The sequence below is a fragment of the Narcine bancroftii genome, chromosome 3 (genome assembly GCF_036971445.1).
Source record: "Narcine bancroftii isolate sNarBan1 chromosome 3, sNarBan1.hap1, whole genome shotgun sequence".
Classification (NCBI taxonomy): Eukaryota; Metazoa; Chordata; class Chondrichthyes; order Torpediniformes; family Narcinidae; genus Narcine; species Narcine bancroftii.
The window spans coordinates 75,447,867-75,472,536 of NC_091471.1; the positions used below are offsets into that span (position 1 = coordinate 75,447,867).

The following is a 24,670-nucleotide window of genomic DNA, read 5'->3' on the forward strand; positions in this document are numbered from 1 at the left end:
AAATTTAAATTTTAAATTTAGACATACAGCACGGTAACAGGCCATTTCGGCACACGAGCCCGTGCCGCCCAATTTATACCCAATTAACCTACACCCCCAGTATGTTTTGAATGGTGGGAGGAAACCAGAGCCCCTGGGGAAGAGCCACACTGACAACATACAAGCTCCTTATGGGCAGCGTGGGATTAGAACCCCAGATCCGATCACTATTGCTGTAAAGGTGTTGCACTAACCACTACACCAACTGTGAAATATGTTCAGGAAAGTTTCTGTAATCTTTATATAGAGAATGCAATACTGAATCTCTTATTGGGGAACAACTCAAGACAGATGATGGAAGTGGGTGTAAGGGACCAGTTGGACCTATTAATCGTAATGCCATTTGTTTCAAGATAGTTATGGAAAAGGATAAGTCTGATTCTAAATTGGAGAAAGGCCAATTTTGATGGTGTCAGAGAGTATCTGGAAAGTGTGCATTGGGACAGATTATAGTAGGCCAGTGAACCTGTTGATGAAGGAATGCCAGTTGATGCTGTAATGGACTTCAGAAAAGCCTTTGACAAGATCCCACATGGGAGGAAGGTTAATCAGGAAGGATCAGTGGCTAAGTATCCAGATGAGGTATTAAACTAGATTTGTCATTGGCTTTTAGGGACAAGCCAGACAGTGGTAGTAGATGATTGTCTCTATGACTAGATGCCTGTGACTAGTGGTGCACCTCAGGGATTGGTGCTGAGTCCATTATTGTAACATCAATATCAATGATCTGGATGATAATATGGTAATTTTATGACTCTAATATTGGGGGCAGAGTGGACACTGAGGAAGACTTCCAAATTTTAGAGTGGTATCCAGACAAGCTGAAAAAAATGGGCTGCTAAGTGTCAGGTGGAAATTAATGTGGGCAAGTATGAGGTGTCATATTGAGAGAGGACAAATCAGGGTGGGACTTAAATGGTAAATGGTAGGGTTCTGTGGAATGCAGTAGAACAGAGGCATCTGGCAACACGTATAATTCCTTGAAAGTGACGTCATAGGTAAATAGGGCTGTAAAGAGAGCTTTTGTACATTAACCTTCATAAATCAGACTTGAGTACAGGAGTTGGGATGTTAAGCTAAAGTTATATAAGACATTGGTGAGGCCAAATTTGGAGTATTGTGTGCAGTTTTTATTGCCTATCTCCAGGAAAGAAATCAATAATATTGGAAAAATGCAAAGAAAATTTACAAGGATGATGCTGGGATTTGAGTAGGTTAGAACTTTATTCCTTGAAATGTTGGAGAATGAGGGGAGATTTTATAGAGGTGCACAAAATGATGAGGAATTTAGAGATGGTAAAGGAGGTTAGACAGGGACCAAGGGCATGGGTTAAAAGTGAAAAGTGAAAGGGTTAAGGGAAGCGTTTGGTGGAATCCATGGCTTTTTTTCCTTCTCCAAAATGTCAACTGTTGATTGCCTTTAATTGATGCTGCTGAGTTTCTCCAACACTGTGTGTTGCTTTTCCAGCAACTGCAGACTTCTTGTTTGCAGCGAGGATCAGATGCAGTGTTTTCAGGTGACGTTGCCAGAGTAAATCATACATTTGAAAAATGATAGGGGTGAAAGATAGATCAATGGGGCAGCAGAAGTGGCAATGGAGAGCAGGAAGGAAAGTCAATGACCTTGATTCACAGGCTATGTTGACATCATTGTGATTGCTCCATAAAGAGTGGAACTGTCCCCTGATAACTACACCTCTTTCCCAGGGAAGGAAAAACAAGCACCAGAGAACATATGTACAAAGTGAAGTGAGAAAAGTTTAGTGGAGGCATCAGGGATCTTTTTTTTCACACAGAAAATTGTGGGTGCCTGGAATACCATGCCAGGGCTTGTGGTGGAGGCTGAAATATCAGGGGCCTTTAAGGGAATCTTAGACAGGAACATGGACAAAAGAAAAAATAAAGGGTTATGAGGTGAGAAGGGTTTAAATATTTTGGTAGAAATATATAGGTCGACTCAACTTTGAGGGCCGTACTGTGCTGCAAAGTTTTATGTTCTAAAATCCAACTTAACTCAGTGGGGCGAAGCTGTAGTCAACTAAATGAAAACAAGCAAATTGATTGAGATGGAAGAGCAAATATGATTACTTTTGTCACAATGACTTAGGATGTCATCTGAAACTTTGCTCAGAACAGGTTCTGCACAACAACAGGGGAAAAGAAACTTGATTGGAATGAATCAAGGAGGCTCACAATCAAGGAATTTGGAGCTGCAACAGGGCAGAGAGTCAAAGTGTTTTTTTCTGCAGATGTTGATGGGAGATATGAAAGCATGGGAACAGTACACAGAGGATAAATACAATGAATAACTGGATGTCTGGAAAGAAAATTGGCTAATCAGCAGTTTACTGTGAAGTGGTTTGAAAGAGCAAGAGATTATCTCATTGTTCACCTTATTTACAAGGTGAGTTTGGAATGACATAGGGGAAGGTTGGAGAGGGACTAGAAACATGTACATCCTTTTTAAAGCCAGATCTGGAGGTGCAAGGGGAAACTCCTCAAGCAACAAAAGGAGGAAAATCTCAGGGCCAGGGGTTACATTAGTAGCAATGGTTAATGCTACAATGAAAAATGGAAATACGAATATGACTCTATGTTAAAGAAACATAGCACCATTTTTCCTTTGTGTATACAGTATATGAATATGACACTATAAATATGAAAAAATCTTCCATTGTATATTTTTTATTGTGAACAGAATCTATTTTGAAATTAAAAAAAAAATCTTTCTTCTGGGGGTGGCACAGGTATGTCCTTATGGATCTGCTCAAGTCTCAGTTGGGTTGAGATTGAAGGTCTGCTCCCTCAACAATTTGGGGAGCATTTGGCCAACATCTGACAACATTTCTCCTCTTTCTTCTCTTCTACCGCACACCCCTATCTGAAAGCTCTCCCTCCCCTTCGGGCATCCAGTGATTCTCCCAATTAAGCTGAATTGCCTGTGGAATGCCTGCAAGTCCCCCTCTGTCTGGGGCTGCAGTTTAGCGCAGAAGTTTGAAATGTGCAATTCCTTTGAACTTCTGCTGAAATATATGGCCTGAAAACTAATAAGCTGTCAAAGCACTGTACTGTTTCCCTTAAAGTTACAACTCCTTACTTACAATTCCATTTGCATTGAGGAAGGTCCTCTCCAGGAACATAGCACAAATATCAATTCATCGAAAACTATATACAAGATGAGATCATTCAAACAGAACTCTGAAGTAGCGCTGCTGCCTCACCACTCCAGAGTCAAGGATATGATCCTAATCTCAGGCACTGCTTGTGTGGAGTGTGCACATTTTCCATGCAATGTCTTTCCCTGGATGCTTTGGTGTACTCCCACATACAAAATGTGAAAGGTGCCTCTAGCCTAGGTGAGCGGTAGATGTACCAGGTGGGAATTGAGCAGGTGGGAGAATACATTACGGGGAAATAACATAACATAACATAACAATTACAGCACGGAAACAGGCCATTAGGCCCTTCTAGTCCGCACCGAACCAAACACCCCTTTCTAGTCCCACCTCCCTGCACAATGCCCATAACCCTCCATCTTCTTCTCATCCATATACCTGTCCAACCTTTTCTTAAATAATACAATTGACTCCGCCGCCACTATTTCTCCCGGAAGATGATTCCACACGGCTACCACTCTCTGAGTAAAGAAGTTCCCCCTCATGTTACCTCTAAACCTCTGCCCCTTAATTCTTAACTCATGTCCTCTTGTTTTAATCTTTCCTCCTCTTAACGGAAATAGTCTATCCACATCCATTCTGTCTATCCCTTTCATAATCTTAAATACTTCTATCAAATCCCCTCTCAACCTTCTACGCTCCAAAGAATAAAGACCCAATCTGTCCAATCTCTCCCTATACTCTAGATGCTTAAACCCAGGTAACATTCTGGTAAACCTTCTCTGCACTCTCTCCACTCTGTTTATATCCTTCCTATAATTAGGCGACCAGAACTGCACAAAGAACTCCAAATTAGGCCGCACCAACGTCTTATACAATCTCAACATCCTATATTCCATGCAATGATTGATAAAGGCCAGCATACTAAAAGCCTTCTTCACCACCCTATTCACGTGAGTTTCTACCTTCAGGGAACGATGTACCGTCACTCCTAAATCTTTCTGCTCTTCTGTATTCCTCAATGCTCTCCCATTTACCACGTATGTCCTATTCTGATTCTTCTTACCAAAATGCATAGAAGGAAATAGGAAAATAGTCTCTTATGTCATGTGAAATTTAAAATCTATTATAAAACATTGGTTCTAGTAATAAGAGAGGTCATTTGGCCCATCATGTTTTTTCTTCCATTCAATAGATCACAGATCTTTTACTTGGTGCCTCCACTAATCCTATATTCTCTTAATTGATATATTTAAGATGGTATTTCAAAATGTTGATCTTCACAAATTTTGGTATTTCTCTGAACAACCATTAAATTCCTGTGCAATTGTTCTCCAATGTTTATTGATAATTTTAACCTCAATATATGTAACCCTTCTGTTAACATTTATTTTTTTTTGGATACAACAGAATTGTGTCTAATTTAAGGGTTGATTTTCTGTTTAATGAGTCTCCTCTCTATTTTTATTCCTTACTGAAGAATGTTTCCTGAAAAGAGGAGCACAGTTGTGTCAAGAACATTTTTTAGCCTATGGCTAAAAATAAATTTAGACATTAAGAGTATATCTGGAAATCGTAATAAGTTATTTTAATGAAGTGGTGTATGAGAGTGATGTAGTTTTAAAATATGTCTGCTAATTTCTTCCGCAGCTGTATCCAGCACTCAATTTAACCAGGAGAGTACACATGACCTCAATGTTGTTGCTGTTCTTTGGGAGCTGACCCTTCCTTGCGAAGTTTGACATTGGCTGAAAGAACTTGTAATGAAATAGTTGAGTGTCATTTTCATGCTTTTTGTAAATGTCATCACAACACAAATATTCATTTGTAATTGCAGGTCTGGTTTCAAGTACTGTCACCGTCCATTTATGAATTCCAATGTGAATTGTCACTGCTGGCTGCCATTTAATTTTGCAGATGTAAGTGTGCATAGGAGAAAGAGCTATTTACCCCATGAGCATTGCTCTTCAATAAGATATAATCCCTTTAGCTCTGGTTCGTTTTGGTGCCCACATTTGCAAGCAATTCTATAATAGGATGCAAGGTAAATGATTCTAAGGACTAATGGATATATATAAAATGGTTGCATGGACAACAGTGAAGATGGAATTCAATTAAAAGAGCTTGAATTTTGAACTGCTACATTTGATTTTAAAATATGAGGAGTTTTAATGGATAAAGTGAATGAACTGGAAGAATATGAGGGAAACTAAAAAGCAGGACATCATACAATTTTCCTTCAAGAAACTTAATCAACTTCTAGTGGCTGAACCAATATAATGGATAACACCAAGTTATAAAAGTGAACCTTTCATTTTAGAAAGGGCACAGTTGAAAGTGTGGTGTGTAATTTAGGCTTTACACCAAAAAATACTTGTATTCAATAAACTACCATATATACAACATGTATTAGTCGATACTATGTAAGAATGTATGCCCTAATTTTGGTCCAAAATTCTGATATTTTCCATATATCACATCTAAAAGTCAATCTTTGGCCCCAACCATCCGCTCTCTGAAGCTCCTGATGCCTCATCCACGGACGCTCGCCTAGAGCCTAGCCAGCCACCCACTGGAGCTCCTGACCTCTCAAACACAGTTTCTTGCCTACGCTCAGGCCACCTACCCATCCAAGCACCTGACTCTCCGATCAGGGACTCTCACCAAGGCCCAAGCCATCTACCCATCTAAGCTCCTGACGTTCCGATCGCTGACTCTTGCCTAGGCTCTGGCCCCCCACCCATCTGAATTCTCAACACCCCTGTCACTCACTCATCTGAACTCTTGATACCCCATCTTCAGACTCTCATTAAGGATCCAGCCACCTGTCCATTTGAGCTCCCTATGTCTTGATCATGGACTTATCTCCTGGTCCCAGCACCCTCCCATCCAAGTTCCTGATGCCCTGACCGCCAGCCCATCTGAGCTCCCAATGCCCCAACCACGAATTCTTGCCAAGGCCATGGCCGCCAGCCCATCGGAGCTCCTGTCCTGCCCGCTCACCTGCCCATCCAAGTTCCTGATGCCTCGAACAACATAGTACTTAGTGTAGTCAAAAGTAGTATGCATGTAATAGACGACCCCTTAAATTTTACCCTAAAAATTGGTTTACAGAATTCAACTATTACATGTGTATATGCAGTTTTGCTCATAATAGAAGTAAAATATAAATAAAGAAAAATTTGGAAGAAATTTGTGAGTAAAATAAGATTAAAGGTAACTTGAAGGGGTTATTTTGGATTATCAAAAAAAGGGAAAGAAAAATCAGGAACTGAAGTGGATTGTTGAGCTCCAATAATCAATAATTCTACAAGCACAATATTCTTTTAAAGCTGCTGTCATATTGAAGAGTTACTGTTTTTTTAGTTTCTATTGACTGTTATTCAAATAATTGCTGAGTTCTCTTCAAAGCTGTCTATACTTGAGGTTTGAGTCATCCATTATTCTGAAATTGTTAAGTCAGTGTCAAAGCAATGCCTTTGATTTGGACTATGCAGATTTACGTAAACTATTTAGTACATATAGATGACAAAAAGAACACAATAATATAGATTATATAAAACAAAGTACAATTATATTACGTTAAGCAACAATTGCAAACCAGAAGTCTATCAAACCTTTCTAAAGACATGATTCATTTGAGCCTGGATTGGATAACCCATGGGTTGTCCTTCTATTCTTCACTTAAGTAAAGAATGCCTTGGGGTTTTCCTTAACCCTACTCACCAAGGCTTTCTCATGTTCCTTTCTTGCTGTCCTCAACCTCCTTTTAAGCTCCTTTCTTGCTAACCAATGTCCCTCAAGAGACAATCCTGGACATACTTAACAAACACTGCCATGTCTAAACCTTTGGTGCTAAGCAGGTGCCAGTCAATATTAGGGAAGTTGAACTCACCTACAATAAAAACCCTATTATTTTTGCATCTTTCCAAAATGCGCCTCCCAATCTGCTCCTTGGTATCCCTGCTGCTACCAGGGGCCTATAGGGGCTTAATTATTTAAAGATAGAACATAACAGCAGCAGATAAAACACAGGATTCTGTTAACAGACACCATGGTGAAATGTGTTTTTTGTGTGTTTTTCACAAAACAGTAGCATACAGGTCCTTTGGGCCTTTTGATATTGTGCTGCCCAATATATTCCCACCAAAAAAAAACTAACCTCGTAACTATTGTGTTCAAAAATTAGCCCTTTACTTAGACTTTAGCTTTGACCATCCAAAATCCATCACATCACATTGTACACCATCTGCTACTTTTCTACCCACTCTTCATCCTTTTGAAACCTATGATAACTTTCAACACTATCCACAACTCTTCCAACCTTCATATCATCCACAAACTTACTGATCCATGCTTCTCCTTTTTCATCTGGGTTATATATAAAAAAATCACAAAGAGCTGGGCTCCCAGAACCAATCCCTGTGGAACTCCACTCGTCACTGGCAGAAATCTTTCCATCCACTACTACTCTCTGCTTTCTATAAGTAAGACCATTTTTAATCCATGCGGTCAAGATTCCATGCATCCCATGCCTCATGACTTTCTTGACAAGTCTCTTATGGAAACCTTGTCAAGTGCATGATAAATGTATGATATGACAATATTGTTAATATGATATGTAAATTTGCATATGACAGTGACAAAGGATATCCATGATTACAGCAGGCTCTTCTTATCAGTAGTCACTAAGGAAACTGGCACAGAGTCGTACAAAGTAAGGAATACAAACAGTGATGTCATGGAACCTATGTATATTAAAGAGGAGGATGTTCTTGTTGTCTTAGAGCATATAAGGGTAGATAAGTCCCCAGGGCCCGACAAGATATTGCCTCAGACCTTGAGTGAGACTAGTGTAGAAATTGCAGGGGCTCTGACAAAAATATTTAAATTCTCCTTAGCCACAGCTATAATGCCAGAGAATAGGTGGGCAGCTCATGCTGTTCTGTTGTTTAAAAAAAAATGCTCCAAAAATAATTCTGGAAATTATAGACCAATGAGCCTGACATCAGTAATAGATGATACGAGATTGGATATACAATTATTTGGATAGACAGGGTCTGATTAGGGATAGTCAACATGGCTTTGTGCTTGTAGTTCATGTTTAACCAATCTTGTAGAGTTTATTGAAGAGATTACCAGGAAAGTTGTTGAAGGGAAGGCTGTGGATGTTGTCTCCATGGGCTTTAGTAAGGTTTTTGACAAGGTCCCACATAGGAGGTAAGTTAGGAAGATATTCATGGTGAAGTAGCAATCTGGATTAGACAATGGCTGGATGTGAGAAGCCAAAGAATAGTGGTGGATGATTGCTTCTCTGTCTGGAGGCCTATAACTAGTGGTGTTTCTCAGGGAATGGTGCTGGGACCATTGTTATTTGTCTCTACATCAATTATCTGGATGATAATGTGGTAGATTGAATCAGCAAGTTTTCAAATTACATTAAGATTGGAGGTTTTGAGGACAGTGAAGAAAGTTTTCAAAGGTGCCAGCTGGAAAAATGGGCTGAAAAATGGCAGATGGAATTTAATGCAGACAAATGTGTGGTGTTTCATTTTGGAAGGACAAACCAAGAAAGGACATAAATGGTGAATGGTGGAGCACAGAGGAATGCATTAGAACAGAGGGATCTTGGATTACAGATACATAATTCCCTGAAAATTGTGTCACAGGTGGATAGGGTTGTAATATTTGGCATATTGGCCTTCATAAATCAAAGTATTGAGAATAGGAGTTGAGATATTATGGTGAAATTCTATAAGACATTGATGAGGCCAAATTTGGAGTATTATGTGCAGTTTTAGTCACCTAACTACAGGAAAGATAATCAATTAGATAGAAAGATATCTTCTCTTTCAATCTGACTTCAAGAACTGAGTAACAAGGAAAAGTTAAATAGATTAGGATGTTATTTACTGGAGCATATAAGAATGAGGGGAGATTTGATAGTGGTATTTAAAATTGTGAGGGGGATAGACAGAGAAAATGTAGGTAGGTTTTTTCCACTGAGGTTAGATGAGGTGCAAACCAAAGAACATGGGTTAAGGTTGAAAGGGGAAGAGTTTAGGGGGACATGAGAGGGAATTTCTTCACATAGAGAATGGTGAGAATGTGGAACAAGCTGCCAGCTGAAATGCTGAATGTGGGTTCAATTTTAACATTTAAGAAGAATTTTGACAGGCACAAGGATGGGAGTGGTATTGGGGGCTATTGACTGCGTGCAGGTCGATGGGACTAGGCAGAAAAATGCCTTGGCACAAACTAAAAATGCTGAAGGGTCCTGTTTCTGTGTTGTAATATTCTATGGTTCAAGATAGTTGGGAAGTTTGGCCATGAAATTACAAATGAAATTTATCTCTGACAAGTGTGGTGTCCTGTACCTTGGTAAGTTAAACCAGGCTGGGATTTGCACAATAAATGGCACAGCCCTGGAAAGTATTGTAGAATAGAGAGACCTTGGGATACAGGTTCATTGCTTCTGGAAAATGAAATCAACTCAGATGGTCAGTGTAACAAAGATAAAATTTGTAATGTTCATCCTCATTGGGTGGGATACTGAGTAGAAAAGTTTGGACCTTATGCCATTGCTTTACAAAACATTGGTGAGAACACATTTGGAGTACTGTGTGTAGTTCAGGTTTCCCAGCTATAGGAAGTTTATCAATACTCATTGAAGACATGCAGCAGAGATTATCCAGGAAGTTGCAGTGATTAAAGTGTTTAAGTTATGGATATACTGAATTTGTATTCCACAGTCTGTTGGAGGCTGGAGAGTGTGGTGACCTTTCAGATGTTTATAAAGTCATGAGGGACATGGATAAAGTGAATGCTCACAGTTTATATCCCAGGATAATAATTGCAGAACTGGAGAGCATAAGTTAATTTGAGAGTGGAGAGATTTATAAGGGACCTGAGGAATAACATTTCCATTCAGGTAGCCCCTATTTGAAATACACTGTTGGAGGAAGCTGCAGAAGTGTGTACAGTTACAATGTTCAAAAACATTTGGACTAATTATATGGAGAGGAAGGGCATAGAAGGATGTTGACCAAATGTAGGCAAATGGAACTAGCCCAGAGAGCAAAATTGGTTGATATGGATGAGTTGGGGTGAAGGGCTTGTTCTATATCATATGACTACTATTCTCTAACACTCTCTAAAAATGTCAACTAGACTTGCACTGAAAAGTTATTAAGGGATTGAATAAATTCATACCAATTGAAATTTCAATTTTTTTTTAACAACACAATAGAAACCAATTTCAGCTATTGAGACCCATGCAGTCTAATTACACCCATATATTTTGGAAAGTGGGAGTCAACCGGCGAACCTAGGGAAAATCCATGCAGGTCACGGAGAGAACATATGAACTCCATTCAGACAGCACTGGATTTGAACCCATGTCACTGATGTTGTAATAGCATCACACTAACCACTACACTAATCGTGCTGCCCTTTATGTATTAAAATAAAACTGTATTTTTAGGGCTACTTTTATAAAGGGGTATCAAAGTTGTGCTTTCATATTTAGATGAGCATTTTGGGAGTATTGTATATATTCAAGTATGAATCTGATAAATTGTTATACCCAGATAATTCAGTTCCCTTGAATGTTCCCAGTCTTCAGTGAAAAAATTTTCTTTTCCAGCTCTATATCAGAATGATTACTAATGTAATCAAATAAAATATTACTTCACAATATTAACTGCATTTCAAGAACTTTGTAACTCCCTGAGATTCTCATAATGTTCATATCCTCTGTAGGTTTGACTTTATATCATTGCAAATTCCCGAGCATAAACAACCCACAGATATTGTAGCTCCATTCTGGACCTTTGATTCTCTTCAATTTCATTTACACCACTAAAGGTGATGGGATGATGCGTTACTAAATAGCTTGATCACAATCATTCAAAGTCTGATATGCTAAGTATATAGATTCACAGAAATATAGGTATAGGAGTAGGCCATTTGGCCCTTCAAGTCTACTCCGCCATTCATTTTGATCATGGCCAGAATTTCCATAATTCCTGCAGAGAAGACTGGCACATCTCTTTGCTTCACTGACCTGAAGCAAATAGAATTTTCCCTGCTTTTTCCAAGAATGACAGCTCCAGCCAATTCAATTCTATGAAAATGTGCTATAAGTTGTCTTTCCTTACAGGGACTTGTACAATTTGAAGTTTTATTATTTCAATGAATCACTTTGCATTAATTATAGAAAAATGTCACCTAACAATGAAGATGACTTGACAAACAATAATGACAATTACACATTAAATTAGCTGTTAGAATGTTGTGCATAGCCATTTGTAGCTGCTATCCTCACTGAAACTTTAATGAATTGGTGAATAAATAATGAATAGATCCTGAGAAGTTGAATTATTAAGGTAAGCTACCACAGCAGCAGCTAACTTGGACATTGCAAGCTTCTTGATTCTTGAAACCGTGATTGGAAATTGACAGTATGTAACTGTAACTCTTTGTATCATGTTGCACACCCTGAGATGTGAGCTGCTGTGTCACTGACTTGTCACGTGGCCACATCCTGTTTGGAATATCATGGTGTCATGCTCTGTGATGGAGTTTCTGAGTGTACAAGTGTTCGTTGACAGTTAAAATTTAAAAAAAATGTCACCTCAGAACTGGTTGGATGATTAAGTTTCTAAGACTGGATGTGCTCACTCAGCTGTTTAAAATAATCCACAGGCAAGTGATCTATGACATCAGCTAGTTCAATTCCTGAAGATTTAACTTATTTCAACTGCATTATTATCAGCTAAAGGATATTGAAATTACCAATTGTCAAATAGTCCAGCATTCCTGCAACATGCTGCAATGTTCATCCAATATAATGATCATTCATTAATATTCAAAATACAAAACAATCTTGCTCTAGACGTTAAACTTTACTGAAAGAGGAATAGACAAGAGCAGCAGTCTCAAGTTTTCTCTCACATTTCAGAGTCTGTTGATGGAATCGGTCATTTAAAATATTCTGTTCAACAAGAAACACATGCAGCAACTATTAGAAATATTATTCAATTTCTTTTGAGATTGTGACAAGAGTATTTGCTATTCCTTTCTTCTACAAATTAGTAATTGAACTATTTGCTGAAAAAGTAATTGTCATTTTCATATAAATTACAAATTCAGGTAATTGATGAATTTATCTGTACTAAGCTTCCACTCAAAATCTAGAGGTCAAACTTAAAGGCAGAGTACATGTTTAATGACAGGATTCTTAAAATATTAACATTTCTCACCTTTAATTGCATTGCTAAATTATTATTTATCTTTTTTTTACAAATGTTTAAAAGCACTTGAAATTATTTCATATTTAAAAGGGCACAAGAAATAGAACCAGGAGGAGGCTTTTTGAGTCACCTGATGCCAATGAACCAATTATAACCAATTATCTGGAAGACAAAAGTCTAATTATTTACAGATTTATATTATTGGTATTTAAACTACAAGGTTGAAAGTATTTAACTGTTAAACAAAATTAAACAGGTACATATCCATCATAAAAATGAAGTCGCACTTCACACACCATAAACCACCATTCAAGGAATGTTGTGATCAAAAAAGTTTACCTTTTGCTGGGCTGACCGCTGAGTTTATTTTTAAATAAATAAACAGTCCGTATCCTATTTTAAAGTTTAAAGCTAAGGTTCTTGTGGCATTTTTTTTTTCCATTCACAGCAAAGGATGAATAGTTTCTGCCTTTCCTTTGACCTGCTGTTGAGAACATGAAATGTGATTTTGGGGCATTTAGCCCAGATTCCTTTCTGAGTTTTATCCTCAAACCCCATAGAAAAACCATCTGTTGTCCAGTACTGAATCATTTAAAATTTATTGCATAATGTGGCATTTCACATCCATCGGGGAATACAGGTAGTACCAACATTTCTACACTTTAAATGTTGCCTGCTGTACAAAGTTAACCACCCCTTCTCCTGGAAAATCATCATCTTACACCCTTTTGCGTAAATATTGTGTGCACATTCTGGTCAACATATGATTAAACTAGAGAAAGGGTTGGGAAAAGATTCTCAGGAATGTTGCCTAGCCTGGAGGGCTTGAATTATAAGAAGAGTCTGGATAGTCTGGGTCTGTTTTCCCTAGAGCAAAGGAGGATGAACAGTGACTTTATAGAAGTTTATGAAATGCTGAGAGGCATTGATGAGATACATTGTTGTAGTCTTTTCCCCAGGGTAGGGTGTCTAAAACTAGACAGCATAACTTTAGGGTGATAAGGAAAGGAGCCTTTGAGATGTATGGAATGAGCTTCCAGAGGAAGTGGTAATAGGTAGGTACAATTAAGTTTAAAAGGCATTTGGACAGGTTCATGGACAGGAAAGGTTTATAGCAGTGGTTCTCAACCTTTTTCTTTCCACTCACATACCACTATAAGTATTCCCACGGTGGTATGTGAGTGGGAAGGGAAGGCTGTGAATCACTGCTCTTGACCCAATTGTTACTGACATATTTTCCTTGAGAAAAATTATCATGGGCCCATTTCCTTTGGAGTTATGAAACCATGCACATAACAAGTCAATCAAGTATGATTAAAACAGTGGTTTTCAAACTTTTTCTTTCCACCACATACCACCTTAAGCAATCCCTTACTAATCACAGAGCACCTATGGCATAGGGAATACTTAAAGTGGTATGTGAGTGGAAAGACAAAGGTTCAACACCACTGGTTTATAGGGATGTGGGCCAATTGCAGGCATACGGGATGCTTATTGAGAACATCCTGTCTGGCATGAATGTTTTCAGGACAAAAAGTATCTGAATTTCTGATTTGTCAAAATGTACAAAATATTTTTTCATAAAATTTAAAAAAAGTTTACTTTTTTGTTTTGCAGAAGTTATATTTTAGCATTGAACCTCACGTTTATTATCATCTGACTGTACATGCACAGCATAATGATTTGTGGTTTGTTTAATAGCCAGTTCACCACGAGCATGAAACAAAAGTATTATTTGCTGATGGGAATAGAAAACAAATGTTAATATTATTGAATATTTGACAAAAAGCAAAAAAAATTGGTCAGATAGATATATTCCTTGTTTATAGATAAACTCCTCAATATGTACTTATATTGCTTTTTTTAATGTTTCCTTTTCAGAATAAAGCCATTGCATTTACTGCTATCACGAACAATGTACCATATATGCCATTGTATAGGAATACTCGTGTATAAGATGACCAAATTTCCAAATAAAATGTTGGTTTTGAGCAATACGCTTTCTATAGGAAGAACCCCACCCCACCCCCACCAACCAGGATGCTGTTAAAAGCAAATCACAATATTTTAATCATAAACAATCATTTAAAGCTTTTAATTTTATTTAGCTATTTAAAATTAAAACTGTTGCCTCCTGTAACAGGCAGTTTAAAAAAAACCTGTGCAGAGCTGAAAGGATTCAGCCAGGTAGATGGACCTCTCAGACAAGTGCTGAGACTTTGCAAACAATTAATGGGGCATGTGTAAGATTACGTCAGAGCCAAATTAAGAATTTTAGACATTTTGTATAGGATAACTCATTTTAAGGTGTTATTGTGGTGGCTCACCACTAGGCAGATGAACCGACCCGCTTGTAATCCATGCAGCACGGCAGCCGGTCAAAATGGCGCCGTCAGGGGGTTTCCCATTCTTCTCAGCACAGGGCTCAGAAGCCCATGCTGGGGGACCATGTGACGCCCAGGTGATGTCAGCACCCCCTAGCGTGGTTCTCAGCCAGGTCGGGGTTGGGAGTATAAGTCCAGGATAGCAATCTGCAATAAACCAGTTCTGCTCACTGAGCTCAACCCATCTGGTTGTGTGTTCTTTCAGTAGCAGTGTAGCTGCCGCTACAATTGGTGGACCCCGACTGGTTCACACGTCTTTGAACCCATCATGAGCGAACCTGGGATCAGTGCTATAGCCGTCAAGCTGCCTGACTTCTGGGTTCAGGAGCTGGATACCTGGTTCGGCCACGCGGAGGCTCAGTTTCACCTCTGCCAGATTTCATCCGACATGACCAAATTCTACCATGTGGTCGCCGCCCTGGACCAGGTCACCGCCAAATGCATACTGCATCTCGTTCAGTACCCACCCGCCGAAGACAAATATGAGACATCAAGCAAGTGCTCACTGGATCCCTCGGACTATTCAGGTGCCAGCGTGCCACTCGGATGCTGCCCCTCGACGCCTTGGGGGACAGGTCCCCGATGGAGCTGATGGATGAGATGCTTGCGCTCATGGGTGATCACACCAACTGCCCACTCTTCTAGCCCATCTTCCTGAGGATATCCGCCCGTTACTATCCCAAGAGAGCTTTACCGACCTGAGGAAGGTCACTCACAAGGCCCAAGAGTTATTGCTCGAGCAATTCACGGAGGGCTTGGCGATCCAGCAGGTCATGAGGCATGAGCATGACTATGCCAAGCCCACCCCTAGTGCTGCGGTAGAGCATCTGGCCCCTGCAGGGGCCACCAGGAGCATTACCCAGGGCACGGCATCAGCTCCAGGCCTCTGCTTCTACCACCAGCGCTGTTGAGCCAAGGCTCAAAAGTATCTTCAGCCCTGCTTATTCCAAGAAAGCGAGCAAGCCAGCCGCTGTTAATGGCTGTGGCGGCTGGCCAAGGACACAGCCTCCTCTACCTGCGGGACTCAGTCAGCGGCCGGCGGTTCTTCATCGACACTGGGGCCCAGACCAGCATCATTCTGGCCACAGCCATCGAGTCCAGGAACTGACTTCAAGGACCTCCCCTCCGTGTGGCCAATGCAACAGAGATCCGGACATATAGAGGCAAGACAGTCCACTTCCAGATCGGCCGACAGTGGAGGTTCACTGTCTCATCCCTTCCAACTGCCATCCTGGGTGCCGACTTCCACCTCGCCCACAGGCTTCTGGTGGATATTTGGTGTAGCCGCCTGGTGGATGCCTGTACTTTCCAGGCCATTCGCCTCGACACCTCCAGCACAGAGCAGCCACAGATGGCCACGATCAACACACCTAGAGACGAGTTCCAGCGAATCTTGGACGAGTTTCTGACCCTCCTCAAGCCACAGTTCTCCACTGCCTCGCCACGCCACGGGGTGTTCCACCACATCCCCACCCAGGGCCCACTGGTTCACGCCAAGGCACGCTGGCTCCCACCTGACAAGCTCCAGGTAGCGAAGGAGGAGTTTTTGCAACTGTTGGAGCTGGCGATCATTCGGTGGTCTGACAGCCCATGGGCCTCGCTGCTCCACTTGGTCCCGAAAGCCTCCAGCGGCTGGCACCCCTGAGGAGACTATCGATGGCTCAACGAGGCAACAGTTCCTGACCTTACAGCCAACCTGCATGGTGAGAGGGTTTTCTCCAAAGTTGACCTGGTGCGCGGGTATCACCAAATCCCGGTGCACCCTGAGGACACCCAAGATGGCCATCATCACCCTCTTCGGCTTGTTCAAATTCCTTCTCATGCTGTTCGGGCTCAAGAACGCCACTCAGACCTTCCAGTACCTCATGGACTCAGTGGGCAGGGACCTGCATTTCATCTTCATTTACTTAGATTATATACCCATTGCCAGCAGGCATCAGGTGCAACACAAGGCCCACCTGTGCACTTTCTTCTCCCGACTGGCCAACTTCGGCCTCACCATCAATCCAACCAAGTCCCAGTTTGGGAAAGAGTCCATGCAGTTCCTGGGCCATACCATCACAGCCGAGGGAGTCACGCCCGCAGCTACGAAGGTGGCCGCTATCAAGGAGTTCCCACATCCGGACAATCTCAAGGGGCTACAGGGATTCATGGGTATGGTCAACTTCTACAACTGATTCATCCCGGGAGCTGCACGCATCATGCATCCGCTATTCGCCCTCACCGCAGCCAAGCACAAAACGCTCACCTGGATCCCAGAGGTCTGCAGGTATTCGAGGCCAGCAAGGACACCCTCACGAAGGCTACCCTGCTTGCCCACCCGCACACCGACCTGCATATGGTGCTCTCCATGGATGCCTCAGCCACAGGCATTGGCGCTGTCCAAGAGCATCAGATGAAGAGACAATGGAAGCCACTGGCATTCTTCAACCGTCTTCTCCACCCACCAGAGCATGCGTATATTGCTTTTGACCGTGAGTTACTGGGCATGTACCTGGCAGTGAAGCATTTCCACTATTTCTTGGAGGGGAAGACTTTTACCATCTTCACTGACCACAAACCCCTCACCCAGGCACTCGCGATGTCGAAAGACCCCTGGTCAGCCCACCAACAACGTCACCTCTCCTTCATGTCGGAGTTTACCACTGACATTCGGCACAAGGCGGGGAAGGACAACATGGTCGCCGATGCACTCTCATGACCGGCCATCTGCATGCTGACGCCCGGCCTCGACTTCGACCAGCTCGCCTGGGACCAGAAGTCCGACAAGGAGATGCAAACCTTCAGGACTGCCATCACAGGCCTGCGGTTCCAAGACCTCGTGACTTCGAGTAGCAGAAGCAACATCCTGTGCGATGTCTCAATGGGCACCCTGCAGCTAATGGTCCCCCAGCAGTGGTGCAGGCAGGTCTTCCATCACATCCACGACATTTTGCACCCATCCATCAGGTCCACGGTCCGGATGGTGGCAGAGCATTTCGTCTGGCATGGGCTACGGAAACAGATCGCAGGCTGGGACAGAACATACACCCATTGCCAGATGTCCAAAGTACACAGGCACACCAGGGCATCCGTGCAAGAGTTCGAGCATGTCCTGGAACGGTTCAGCCACATTCACGTGGACATAGTCAGGCCCTTACCCGTTTCCCGGGGCAACCATTACTTGTTCACAGTGGTGGACTGCACCACTCATTGGTCCGAGGCGATCCCGATGCCGGATGCCACCACGGACTCCTGCTCCCGAGCGCTGTTGCATGGTTGGGTCACCTGGTTTGGCATTCCGAATCACCTCACCAGCGATTGGGCTGCCCAATTCACCTCTGCACTCTGGACACAGCTCGCCATCAGGTTGGGGATCGAGCTACACCGCACCACAGCCTATTACCCTCAGGCCAATAGGCTGGTCAAATGTCTGCACCGCCACCTTAAGACACCATTTATGGCCCACCTCACTGGTCCTGACTGGGTGGACGAACTGCCTTGGGTGTTCCTGGGCATCTGCTCTACGCCCAAGGATGATCTGCTGACATCTGAGCTGGTCTACGGTTCACCACTGGCATTTCCTGGTGAGTTCATCAATGCGCCTCACAACCCCCAGTGGTCATCGCACAAGCTGCTTCCCCACCTCCAGGCCCATTTGGACTCCTTCACACCCCCACCGTTGCCCAAACATGGTACACGGCCATCTCACGTCCCCAGTGAGCTGCTTTCCGCAGAGTACATTATTATTCGGCGGGGCCCACCCGCGGCACCTCTGCAGAGACCTCGCGAGGAGCCGTACAAGGTTGTCCAGCATTCAGGGTCTACATTCACGGTGGACATTGGCGGCAGGCGGGAACTGTTTACTGTGGACAGGCTGAAGCCAGCGCACCTTGACCCCACCGAACCAGTGATTGTGGCCCAGCCCAAAGTGAGGCTGCCCAGTTAAAAAGGGCATTGGCGTTGGTTCTGGTGGGGGTGTGGGGGGCTGTGTGGCGGCGCACCACTAGGCAGGCGAACTGGCCCTGCTTGTAAGGGGTCAGTGCTGGGCCTACAGCTGCTCATCATTTGCAATGATGATTTGGAAGAGGGGTCAGAGTGTAGTGTAGCCAAGTTTGCAGATGATACTAAATTGAGTGGAAAAGCAAATTGTACAGAGAATGTGGAGAGGCTGCAGAAGGATATAGTTAAGTTAGGTGAGTGGGTAAATGTCTGGCAGATGGAGTACAATGTTAGTAAGTTTAAGGTCATTCACTTTGGTAGGAAAAATAGAAGAGCAGATTATTATTTAAATGGTGAAAGACTGCAGCATGCTGTAGTGCAGAAGGACTTGGGAGTACTTGTGCATGAATCACAAAAGTTAGGTTTCAGGTACAACTAGTTATTAAGAAGGCAAATGGAATGTTAGCCTTCATCACTAGAGGAATTGAAATCAAGAGCAGGGAGGTCATGCTGCTACTGTGCAAGGTACTGATGAGGCTGCACCTGGAGTACTGTGTGCAGTTCTGGTCTCCATACTAGAGAAAGGAATTACTGGCCCTTGAGGGATCAAGAGGTGGTTCACCAGGTTGATCCTGGAGGTGAGAGGGTTGACCTACAAGGAGAAACTAAATCATCTGAGACTGTACTCACATTGAATTCAGAAGAATGAGAGGAGATCTTATAGAAACATATAAAATTATGAAAAGGATAGATAAGATAGAGGCAGGAAAATTGTTTTCACTGGTAGGTGAAACCAGAACTAGGGGGCACACCCTCAAGGTTCAGGAGAATAGATTTAAGATGGAGCTGAGGAAAATCTGTTTTTCCCAGAGAGTAGTAAATCTGTGGAATTCTCTGCCCAGGGAAGCAGTTGAGACTACTTCATTAAACGTATTTAAGGTTCAGTGAGATAGATTTTTACATAAAAAAGGAATTAAGGGATATGGGGAGAAGGCAGGTAGATGGAGTTGAGATAATGATCAGATTAGCCATGATCTTATTGAATGACGGAGCAGGCTTGACGGGCCGGATGGCCGACTCCTGCTCCTAATTTTTTTGTTCCTATGTTCTTAAAGGATCTGCTGTTTATATTTTTCCCTTAGATTCAACTCTGCAAATTGCAACACCTCACACTTGTATGGATTGAACACCATTTGCCACCTCTCTGGCCATTTCTCTAGATGCCCTATATCTGCTGTGACAACCTACTTCATTATCAGATTGTCTAATCAGCCTATCTCACATTTTTATTGATGTCATTTATATATACTTCACAAACAACTGATCCTGGTCACAGATGTCCAGTCAGAGAATCAGCCCTCCTCCATCACCCTCTGTCTTCTGAGCCAAGCTAATCTTTTAATTGAATCTACAATGGAGTTACAATGGATCCCCTGTCTCTCAATCTTCTGGATCAGCCTAGCATGAAGGACCTTGAAAAATATCTTACAAAAGTTCATGCCTTATGAGAGTAGAGGATGTTAAAAGAAGAAAGCAATCAGGGGAATCCCAAGGAAATACTCCCTAGATTAGGGCTCATGCAATTAAAAGTGTAGTCATCAATAGTGGGCGTGACTAATTAAAGGATATTCAAGAAGCCAGGATTTGAGAGGTGCAATGATATTCGAGGGCTATCATGTGGGAGATGTTATGGAGATTAGGCAAAGATAAATGTAAAGACAAGGGTGAGAATTATAAAATTGAAGTATATGTTAAGCAGGATTAAATGTTGGTTAGAACCCAAGATAACAGTTTTGATCTTTTCAATATTTAATTGTTGGCATCTTCTGTTCAATTAATATAAATAAATATTGTACAAATTAGTTAAAATTAGAAAATGCTGCTTTTGACTGAGCGAGGGTACATAGTTTATTGACCATTGTGCCAGTGGAAATAATTTCTCCATATCTGCCCTTGCACTTCATAGTTTTAAACCTCTAAAGATTTGCTCTTAACCTTCGCATGAACAATATAAATTCAAAACTATATTGAACAGGGTGTTGTAGGATTGAGCTTTCTTTTAAATAAATTATTTGAATTAACAGAGAATCAGAGATGGAAAATGAGCAAAAATGTGTTAAAGTGTTTTATTCAAAATAGCATGAATGCCTTTAATTGTTTGTTTAATTATATTTTTAATCTTTGATGTCAGATTTTGAAGGGATAAACCAGAATGTAGTACACATGACTTCTATGAGCCTACATTATTCTTATTCATTATTCATATTATGATAGAAATTCTTATTCATTGTAATTTGCCATTTCTTTTCAGATATAGCATAATCCAATGTAACAGTTAAACAGTTCCCCTCCAATTTAAAATATATTTGTATAAAGCTACGTATTCTTTGGAATCTGAAATGATGATTACCAACCTTTATTTTTCCTTTCTATCTTTGACTATCTGTCTGTCTCTCTCTCTCTCTCTCTCTCTCTCTCTCACACACACACACACACACACACACACACACACACACACAGACACACACACACACACACACACACACACACACACACAGACACACACACACACACTCTCTCTCTCTCTCTCACCCGCGTGTGCAATCCCACTCACGCAGTGATACACTGTTCTCGGCAAATTTATTTATTTATCTTTATTAATCAAATTCTCTGGCAGGACACTTTTGCTTCCATGTTAATATTTGCCCTCAGCATATTATTTCACTTGAATCAAATTTGAATTCACGTATTAGGTTCTCGCAGATGAGTTAACATTAACCCTACTTTTCACAAAATAATCGAGGACCAAGTAAACCTAACGGCATTTAGACAGACAAAACTGAAGCCTTTGCTTAAGGCTAACCTTTTTGATTGAACCTGACATTGTTTCCCAGTTTTCATAGCAGTTAGCGCAACGCTATTAAAGCGCCAGCTACCCAGGTTTGAATCTGCCACTTTCTTTAAGAATTCTGTAGGTTCTCTCCGTGTCTGCATGGATTTCCTCTGGGTGCTCCAGTTTCCTCCCATCCACCAAAAACATATGGGTTTGTTCATTAAAATTGGTGTATTTAGATCTCACTGGTTCTGGGCTGGAAGGGCCCATTACCATGCTTTATCATTAATTTTTTTAAAAATTTAAATGATTAACATAACATTTGGAGAAATGTTTTCAATATTTTACACTTCTATGTGATTTTATTTAAACAGAGCCATTATTTCTTCATTTTTCTCACGGATAGTAATAAATGTTTCTTGAGGGTGTCGGGATTTATTCTTGACAAAGTTGGTTGAGCTTTCTGTCAAAATTCAGGTCTTTCTGCAGAAGCCCAGGGGTAAAGCAGAAGCCTCAATAATATTTTTTGATTAAGCAATGCACAATCTAATGCAGATAGTAGCATTTTCCTACACCATGCTTATTTGTATTCTTTTGTTCTTGGATAAAAGAGTGAGAAGTTTTCCTTTTAAAGCTAAAAGATGTGTTGAATGGCCTGGAAATGCGCACCACTTACCTGACGCTGAGATCAGGAAACCAGAACCATGCAGCAGCAAAACCCTCCACAGCCATTCACTGGTTTGTAACCCAAACCTGAGCCAATTTCTACAAAGACCACCTAGAAGTTTGAGAGAGAGGCAAGGAATTAGAAAGGGGATCCACCAGATTAAATTTTTGTAGCTCCAGGATGTATGTTTTGTTTGGAGATCAAACTCATTTGTTACGAGGAACCTATTGCATTAACATGGAATTCAATCATAATGCTTGCAGAAACGTCCTTCAGTTACAATAATGAAAATGACCTGATCTGCTTTTTGATGTTATTGCTGAAGTTATTGCAAAAAGAATGGGACATGTTATTTTTTATGCTTGATGCATAATGTATGGAAATCACTGATGGACTCAACATTAATTACCCATTCTCAATTTTCGGTGAAAAAGCAGTGACGAGGCTCAATCTTGAACTGGTGAGGTCCATGTGATGAATGCATCCCACATGGTCTCCTGTTAGAGAAGAGGTCCAGGATATGGACTATCAATAATGAAGAATGTTGGAGTTGCACTCATTCAGATACCTGCAAAGAACGCCAGCCTTGACTTGTACCCTATAGATGGTAGAATTAAGAGATGAGTCATTCATAAGAAGACATCCACCATTTACCCTGTAATGGTAGCGAGCTATGTTCCTGGTTAATGGTGAACACTCCATTCATGTTGATAAATGTATTCTACAGACAGAAATCCTGTTTAATATCAAGGGTTAGGGTTTTCCCTTGGGTAGAATGTGTTGCACAAATAAAGGTTAAAGGTAAAGGTTCCATTATTGTTACATAATACTACATTTAGAATGTAACATATATGAAATTCTTTAACGTTTTTCTACTGTAAGGCTGACAGAAAGTCGCCACTTTGTCCAGAGCCCCTCACAGAAACCTCCAGCACCTTGTGTTCCTAGGCGGTCTCCCCTCCAAATACTGACCAGTCCTGTGCCTGTTTAGCTTCCAAGATCAGACAATCCCAGGTGTATTCAAGCTATGGTTGAACATGACCCCTGTCTGCTTCACAACAACAAGCACTGCATCAATACATGAGGAGCTACATCTTTAATTTTGATCCCACCTCTGCATCCGCCACTCAGCTGCATTATTGTCCTCAAAGCAAAATACTTCACTCTGAAGATGAAACAAAAATTAAAGCTGGTGAGACTTGGAATTTTCTAATGAAATAGCTGCAATCATATATTTCTAAGTATACTTTGAAATTAAAAAGAAGTATTTCTTCACTGGCTCTTCTGAAGTAGAAAACTGCTTGAATTATGCTGAATACTGTGGTTTATATATATATATATATTCCATTCTATAATTCTTCATCATAAAAATTATTCCAAAAATATAATGGTTAATGGATTCACTCTTTCACAATATGTGCCCAGAGAATTACAGTTTATGATGTAGAATTTACCACAGAGAAAAAGGTCCATTCTGCGTTCGACCAAAACATTTGCCTGTCCTTTATTCATGTCACTTCCCTTTCTCTCAGGCATTTACTTAGCTTCCCCTGAATATAACATTGAGTTTTTAAAGCTCCACAAAGCATTTGGTAAAGAAAATCCTTATGAATTGAGTTTTAAATTATTAATTTAAATTAATCCTTTTGGACTGGATTTTCTGCAGACCCACTGGAATCTGCTGTGTTAGCTGTTGATGTTTGGAGATCAGTTTTTGATCAGAAGATAGAGGTGGGCAAGGGTGCCCATTTGATGCCTTCTGGTCTGCTCCCCTTCAATCTACTGAAGGAATTGGACACCACAGTGAAGCATATCTTAGAATTGCTGCCTCACAGTACTTGAAACTCAGTTCAATCCCAACCTCAGATGCTGTATAAATGGATTTTGCACATCCTCTCCATGACTGCATGGATTTTCTCCAGGTAATCCAGTTTCTTCGCTTATCTAAAGATGTGTGAATCAGTTGGTTGCTGTAAGTTCTCCCTCATGTGTATAAAAATGGGAGACTCCGTGAAATTGATAGAATGTGGTGGATGTAGAATTTGTGTAAATAGTGGTTGATAATTGGTGCAGTTGGTGAATTGAATGGCTTTCACCATATTGCATCTCTGTAAGACTCCATGGACTTTACATCAGTAACAGCAGGGCCTGTTCTGCAGGTATAGAATCTTTTAATTGGACCTACCCATGCTGCTGCCCCTTGGTGATGGTTCCCTGCCATGCTTGAACAGTGTACATGTCACCTCTGCCTTCATTGTGATATACTGTCTGCATCCATCTAAAAAAAACATTTGGAGATCAAGAATTGAGACCTAACACTGAGCTATCGTCAACCAAACAGAAGTGATGCCTGCGCAGCTGGTCACTTCTGAGTAATGAGTCACCTGCACCAGGTACCTCAAAGAAAGGAAGAACTATAATTACCAGAGAAATGCTGTATCATCTGGTTGTAAATG

At 41.3% G+C, this 24,670-nt stretch overlaps 1 long non-coding RNA gene across 3 annotated transcripts in view; it reads right to left on the reverse strand.

Moving 5' to 3' along the window:
- The window catches only part of LOC138756138 (uncharacterized), a 43,687-nt gene extending 20,715 nt beyond the window's left edge, over positions 1–22,972 (reverse strand). For 2 of the 3 annotated variants that reach the window (XR_011352792.1, XR_011352790.1), the window contains exons 1-2: positions 22,869–22,972; positions 22,224–22,325 (exon numbers count right to left, since the gene is read on the reverse strand). This is a non-coding gene — a long non-coding RNA (uncharacterized lncRNA). Of the gene's footprint in view, positions 1–22,223; positions 22,326–22,782 lie in introns of all 3 variants that reach the window. The other variant, XR_011352791.1, reaches the window with a different exon arrangement.
- Between the last annotated feature and the right edge of the window lie 1,698 nt (positions 22,973–24,670).